The sequence below is a fragment of the Alosa pseudoharengus genome, unplaced genomic scaffold, assembly GCF_046254945.1.
Source record: "Alosa pseudoharengus isolate Yale_2024_CS ecotype anadromous, Long Island Sound unplaced genomic scaffold, YU_APseudo_1.1 YU_APseudo_1.1_scf_10, whole genome shotgun sequence".
Lineage (NCBI taxonomy): Eukaryota > Metazoa > Chordata > Actinopteri > Clupeiformes > Clupeidae > Alosa > Alosa pseudoharengus.
The window spans coordinates 31118301-31125800 of NW_027468565.1; the positions used below are offsets into that span (position 1 = coordinate 31118301).

At 39.9% G+C, this 7500-nt stretch overlaps 1 protein-coding gene across 1 annotated transcript in view; it reads right to left on the reverse strand.

Moving 5' to 3' along the window:
• The window catches only part of agbl1 (AGBL carboxypeptidase 1), a 150655-nt gene that overhangs the window by 52367 nt on the left and 90788 nt on the right, over nucleotides 1–7500 (reverse strand). The window lies entirely within an intron of this gene.

The following is a 7500-nucleotide window of genomic DNA, read 5'->3' on the forward strand; positions in this document are numbered from 1 at the left end:
AGCCCTATCTTATCTCTTGAAATATTTGAATCCTGTCTGGTGTAACATGATTTGTGGATTTAAATAAAGAATTAAAATGTGTGTGTGTGTGTGTGTGTGTGTGTGTGTGTGTGTGTGTGTGTGTGTGTGTGTGTGTGTGCACAGAGGGTGCTGAAGCAGTGTACTCATGTTAAAGACTCTCACAACAGCACATATACAAATGCACTATCAAAATTTGTCCATTTCTAACAGAAATGAATCATCCAAAATGCATCCAAGGCTTGTTTTGGGGTTAAAAAATAACCAAAGTGGTTATCATAAATGGGACTGATGGAGATTGATTCAGAATACTCCATATTTATTTCTTTCTTTTTTTAATGATTGGACCCGTAAGGGCCATATTTTCATGCATCAAATTTATGGATAAAACATTCTGATGCAAAAGATAGGAGTTGAAGAGTGACCTTTCCAAACACAAAATCACATTTCAAAGGACTGAACCCCTGCATTTACATGTGTGCTGTGCACATTAACATATAAATGAGTACGATTTGGAACACACTGTCCACCCAAAGGGGCCAAGTTCAGTGGCATTCGAGTTCAGCTATGAGCTATGTGGACCACATCAGAAACCATGACATCTCCCAACTCTAACCCATTTAGCGAGTAAAAAAATGCAGTAAAAGCATCACACAAGAAATATAATTTGAAGATGTAGCCTTCCTTATCCCCACCTTCTAACAGTATCTTAAACAAAAACATACCAACTTTTTGTGATATTAGCTTATTTGCAGCCTACCCCAGAGTCAGATACTGTAAGAGGATGCATACCTGGTTAAAGGAACTGTATGTAAGAAATGTATTTCAATGAATCATAAAATGGCCCTGATTTGTCACTAGACATTAAGAAATCATGTTAATTTCAAATACTTATGTCACTGACAACAGTAGTCTGGCCAGGATATTGTCATTTAAAAAGTGAAGTTGTAGCCCTCAACTGATGTTGATGTTGTCATGTTGTGTTTTGGCCTGATGCGCCACCCTCCACCTATCTACTAATCAAGAAATCAGCAGTGTTTCAGCATCCGGGTTGCCAGCTCTGCCAGTCAGAGGATAGGGGGGGGGATACACCGCTCTACAGTAATTTGAAAGTGATTGTAGTACCAGTTTTGGCCACAATCTTACATACGGTTCCTTTAAAGTGGGATTTGGCAGGTGGGGGAACCCTAAAATCCAGTGTCAGTGCAACGGGGAAAAATGACTCACCGTTGGACAACATATTGCATATTGTGTTGTAGCAATACTTTTTGGACAAGAATTGCTAGCTTCTTGGTCACCTCTGTAGACGCAAAAAATTAACTCACCATTTATTTTAACAATATCACGCTATATTGTTGGTATGGAAGAATATATTTATTATTCATTTATCTGAGGTGGCGGAACTGCGTCCCCCCCCCCCACCCACACTTTAACCCATGCATACATGTACCATTTTCTTCTCTTTGTGTGCAATAACCCATCTGACACCATTAGCCAAACTTAGCATAATTCACTGACAGTGGGTTAGACCAGTTGGCTACAGCTAGCCTATAGTTAAAAAGGAGCCAGTTCCAGTTCCTTCTCAACTCACACACAACACGGTGTGTGCTCATGTCAGGACTGACCTAGCGTTCATGGGCTTCGTAAAAACCTTTCTCCGAGTGAAAACATCATCATTCCGCGTCATTCACGTCACTTAATGTGTGAGTCAGAGGTCGGAAACTGGGGCTAGATTTTGCTAACAGAGTTGCCCAGTTAGGGGCTCGTCATCACTTTTGTCGTCACGTTGTAGTTCGTTTGTAGTCCATGTGGCCTTTCATGTCCAACAGTTTTAATGTGAACTTGGGAATTTGCCCTTTTTATCACTTGAAAAGCTGCATATCTTTCTTTCACGAGCATCTTACACTATATTTTAAGCAAATACAGTTGTTTGTTTAGGATTAGTGAGTATATGTTTTAACCTTTGTTTGTCACACATTCGATTGGCAAAGCACTTGAACACTTGCTGTCGGAAAAACAAAGTAGCCATGGGGGCAGTCCTTGTCATTCCGAGGTGCTCTGAATGCACCATTAGATAAGAGAGGTGCTAAGAACAGCCCCCTCTAACAACAGCTGCATGACAGCCTCAGCAACAGCTGCATGACAGCCTCAGCAACAGCCTCATGACAGCCTCAGCAACAGCTGCATGACAGCTGCATGACAGCCTCAGTGGTTGTTTAAACCTCTGCAACCTCGTCACATTCAACACACTCATCACACTCTGTGCTATGACATCAGACTCATCCAACAACTCATCAGACTGATGACATCAGATTTCATCAGACTGTCATGAATCTGTCTTGGCCTACCACCTGCCCTGCTGAACATTTGGGGTATTGCCCATAATAATAATAATAATAATAATAACTAGAAAATGCAATTCCAGGGAATTACCATTGCATGTAAATGCAAAAAAAGCTGCTGTGTATAACATTAAATTACTTACAGTATGATTATTCAGATTACATAGTAGTGTCCAGTATTCTTGAAAACCACTTCCTTGATTAGATGTTAGCTTAGAGTATATGACAGTCAGTAAAAATAAATTGTTAATTCAATATTGATCAACATTCTTTGTTTTAATACAGCAGAATGATACTCAGAATACACTAATGAACACTTAACAACCAATGTAAGCTTGAAGTAAAAAAAAAAAAATAACAGTTGTGTGTGTGTATATATATACAGAAATTGATAATGCCAATCATATTATCCTAAGACAGATCTATTTATCAGTGGTAATTCTGAAATGGCAGCAAGAGCTAGAGGTCTCAGTTAATTGTAATAAATAGGTCACTTTTGATGGTGATATAGACTGAAGAACAAGATTCAGCCCTTCAGATGATCAGTTTTAGACAGAACTTAGGTTAGAATCTTAATTTTCACACAGCACAGCTCAGGTCTAAAAACAGTGGTCTAACAGCACAGCTAAGTTTCACAGATGTCACAGCACATGATTCAAATGTATGCATGCTTCATATAGTTGTCAGCATAGTCCTCCTGCAACAATATAATACTCAGAATGTCTCAGTGTAGATCTCAGATCTACGTCTATAGTTCAAAGGTATGTGCAGATATGTTGAGATATGGTCACATGTTTTTTAGGAATTAATGTTAGTGTTAATGTCAGCGATGTATGGTTGGCAATTGTAACGTTAACGTCAGTGCTCAGCTGGGAGCGACGTTAGGTTTGAATGTCGTTAGCTAGTGACCACTTATTAACGTTGATTAGGTGGGTTTCATAACTTTCCTTACATAATAAATATCAACGGATAGGATAAGTGCTAACATTAGAACTACCGAGTTTGGCTACTTGTGACCTATAATTTCATACATAGCCTAGGCCTATAGTAGAATGCTACATAACATAATATTTGATGACATAAATGAGTCAAATACCAAAAATCGGACCACTTACCTTGTCTGTAGTTAGAGAAATGTGCCTCTGGAGTTTTACGAGCAATTAAAGTATCACGGCAGGTCAAAACGTTCAGAAGATTTACAGCTCCAGTGATAGAAAGATTGCAGCGGACCAGCTGTTGATTGCTTTCAGGTGCGGGTCACGTCATAATGCTAAAAGTTGCCGCCACGGCGGTCAATGTTAAGTCTATGGGATTTTATTGCTCTTTTATCGTAAATCTCTCAAAAAGTATAAAGTTCACAAATATGAAAAATACATTCTACGATTGTCCGTTACAAGAGCTTTGTAGGAGTCTTTGAATGAGGTCAGACGGTTCAGCGGTTTCAGTCGCATTAAACGTTCAATTTGGTCGGAAGAAGAATAATAAGAAGAACAGCGATAATAGTCCATTGCATTTACATGCAATGCAATAATAACTTCAATTTATATAGCGCCTTTCAAGATACCCAAGGTCGTTTTACAAGAGTGGGAGTAGGGGGGTAGGGGCAGGGTGGGGGTTTAGGGAGGGTAGGCAAGAGAGAAGAGGTGTGTTTTGAGGTGCTTTTGGAACTGTGTCAGAGAAGTGGCGGAACGGATAGGAGGGGGCAGGGTGTTCCAAAGGGTAGGGGCAATTGCACAAGTTTTTGCATAAGTTTTGTGTCATGTGGTTGTGTGGGAATACCCATATGAACCTTTGGCAAATTTGCTCTGCAGGTCCATCTGGCCAAGAGGCCATTGAAGACCATTTCCAATGAACCTAAAAACCGGGCACGCAAATACAATCGCTAATCCGGCATGGGCGTGTATTTCTTTGGAATTAATGCACCAATTTAAGTTTAATTTCACTGCTAGTTATGCCCCTGGAAGCCAATTAATCTTTTCCAGGCCGTGCGTCATTGGTCTGAACCTCTGTATTCCTTGTTGGTTGGTCCTCCATACTCCCTACATTCTGATATCTGTAAGTGTCTTGGAAAGAAGTTATTTTGCGTTTGTCCGTATTTGACCTGCCTAGTATGGATTCTCTTATTTATTTGTGCTTTACTGTGGAATAATCACTGCCTCTGTTCCTGTGGATGCTGTCTGTTTTTGTTGTAACCTGTTTTACTGTATTGTTTTATGGGTCTGTTGCTTGATTTATTAAGTAAAACAAAAGACTCAAATCAAGCTGGTCTGCAATTGTTTAAAACTCTGACACAGATGCATCTTCTCCATGCTACCAAGAAACTTTCACAAACATTTTGAGCTTCAGTGGGGAAAACAAGTGGCCACTTTTGCGTGTTGTCCTGCTTGATAAGCTTCCATTGTATATCATCTGTGTAATACACAATACAATTGAAGCCTGTCAGTCCCAGCATTCTAATTCAATACTCGAGCAATTTTGTTAATGTATGGGCATAGTGAAAATCCAGACACTATCTATAAATACTGTAGGTATTTCTCATTTTACTTCAGATTCATCATATTCATCACTCGAACCATATTATATGGTCAAAGCAGTCCCAGACAGAACATCAAGCCATTTCATCGGAGGCCATTTCACCTGATGTTTGATGATGCAATTCCACAGATTTGACAGAGGTTTTACTGATCGAGACCTCATGCTGTTTCATCTGTGTTGCAATTGCACAGACTTGACAGAGAGGGTTTTCAGAGACCTGATGTTTTTTTTTTGAGAACTGACTGGCAGCAGAGAATGTCCTAATGTGAAGACCATAGTAGAGCTAACAGAGCTAGGGTAGTACCACAGTTGAGAGCCTGGAAGACATTCATAGTCATTCATAACTCCTAAAAGACAGTTACTATAGCTGTCATGATACATTTATTTTAAGTTTGCTGCTCACAGATCAAAATGACTGTGGATTAATTTCCCGACTGACACCATTGTGCCCTTGACCCCGAGTTGCTCAGGGGAGAATGGCCCTGTGAATAATTGTAAGTTCCTTTGCTATTTAAGTCGCTTTGGATTAAAGCATCAGCCAAGTGAATAAATGTGATTATAAAAGTGTAGCATCTACTGTAGAGGCGAGGTTGCTAAATTGAATAAATATGAGTATAAAAGTGTAGCATCTAGAGACGAGGTTGCTAAATTGAATAAATATGAGTATAAAAGTGTAGGATCTAGAGGTGAGGTTGCTAAATGTAATAAATATGAGTATAAAAGTGTAGGATCTAGAGGTAAGGTTGCTAAATTTAATAAATATGAGTATAAAAGTGTAGGATCTAGAGTTAAGGTTGCTAAATTTAATAAATATGAGTATAAAAGTGTAGGATCTAGAGTTAAGGTTGCTAAATTTAATAAATATGAGTATAAAAGTGTAGGATCTAGAGGTGAGGTTGCTAAATTGCAACCAACTAAAAACCTCTCATTCCTAGCATGTGTCAGAAATACAGCGGTTGTCATGCGACATAAACATATGTAAGGCCCTCTCCCGAACCAGCATTTAATTAGTCCCCTCTGGGCTGCTGTAGCAAGACTGCCATGCTTATTTTATACTATATTCTATATTCTATTTCTATTTCAATTTCAATTTTATTTTGTAAGGGACACTGTGCAATTAAAACATAAACGTATCCATTTGATGCATTGCACCAGATTTAGCCTTGGGCTAATTTACATCTGCAGCCCCACAGGAAGCACAAATACAAATTTCTGCTCATGGATCACCTCAAATCCTTTACAGTGTAAAGACTAAAGCTATAGATAGAGATTATAGGCCTATAAAAAAAAATTCAAAGCATCCATTTAAGTCCAGGCCATTAAGGAAAGACAACAGCATTGTCTCTGGCTTTGCCAAGGAGCAAATTCTGTGCATGGGTGCAGAGGGGTGAACAGAGGTGAGGAGTATTGATTGGCTGCTGGACGAGGACAGTGTCAATAAAGCTTACAGCAGTCTGCTTAAGGAGAAGGTCAAGGAGTAGCTCTACTGGCATCCTAGAATCCTTGGAGGATAGCTTCATCCAATCATACATAAATATCAGTCAGCGACCAGTGTATGTACCAAGATAAAACAAGTGTGATGCTCAATAACCAATGAACGCAGGGTGCAAAAGATAAGCAAGTCAGAAAACTATTGACTTTTACTTAGACTCTAATACTCTTTGAATCTCTGTTACAGTGTCTTAGAGGGCTGTAGAAGTCCACTTAGAACTTTTGTAAAATGCAGATACTCATGGGTGGCACTGGCAAATTAACACCATGTACCTGCTCTGTTAACATGGCACACTGATTTTACCGAGATTATTGGGTTTAAAGCAACACCAAAGAACTTTTCATATGTCGCACGCACTATTTGTTTATCGAGCACCGGCTTTGCAAATAACAATGTCCACAGACAAGGTAGAATAAGTTGCATGATTTTATGAAAGTACGATGTATTGCGACATCAGATGCAAGTCAAATTTGTAGTTTCTCATGTCTCATTCCATCGAACTACAGATCCGCTACCCGATGCAGCAAACTTACATAGTGCGGTAATAGCCGATAGAGGGCCGCGAAGCGAATGCAGAAAGTGCCGTTCACCCTGTTACGAGTTGATGAACCACTGAAACGATTTTGGAAACATTATTTTAAGGTACAAAAAACTCTTTGGTGTTGCTTTAAAGTGAGTTTTCCCCCATTAAACCCACAAGAGTGCATCTGAGAAATAATGAGAACAACGGACACATCACAAATTCCAGGCTTCTGGGTCACTAACAAAGGTCACATCTCTCCATCTAACTGAACACATAAGGTGAAAACAAACATATATTCATATGCAGACTGATCTACACGCTACCAGCTGCATTCAACTTCAGACACAGACACACAGCCACAGACGAGGTCTTAAGTGTGAGAAGCTTGGACTGGGCCTGGTTAGCCCCACTGCTGGCCGTTAGGTGCTGTGCACCGCCATGTGCCTTTTTAGTGCCATGTGTTTCTGCGCCTCTTAGCTGCGCACTGCTCCTGTGTTTCTCAGGTCCCTGGCCCTTACATGATCGCTCTGATCACCCTCTGTGTTACCGCCTTCTCCCTGTTGCTTTTCATCCCATCCTCTGTCTCCTGT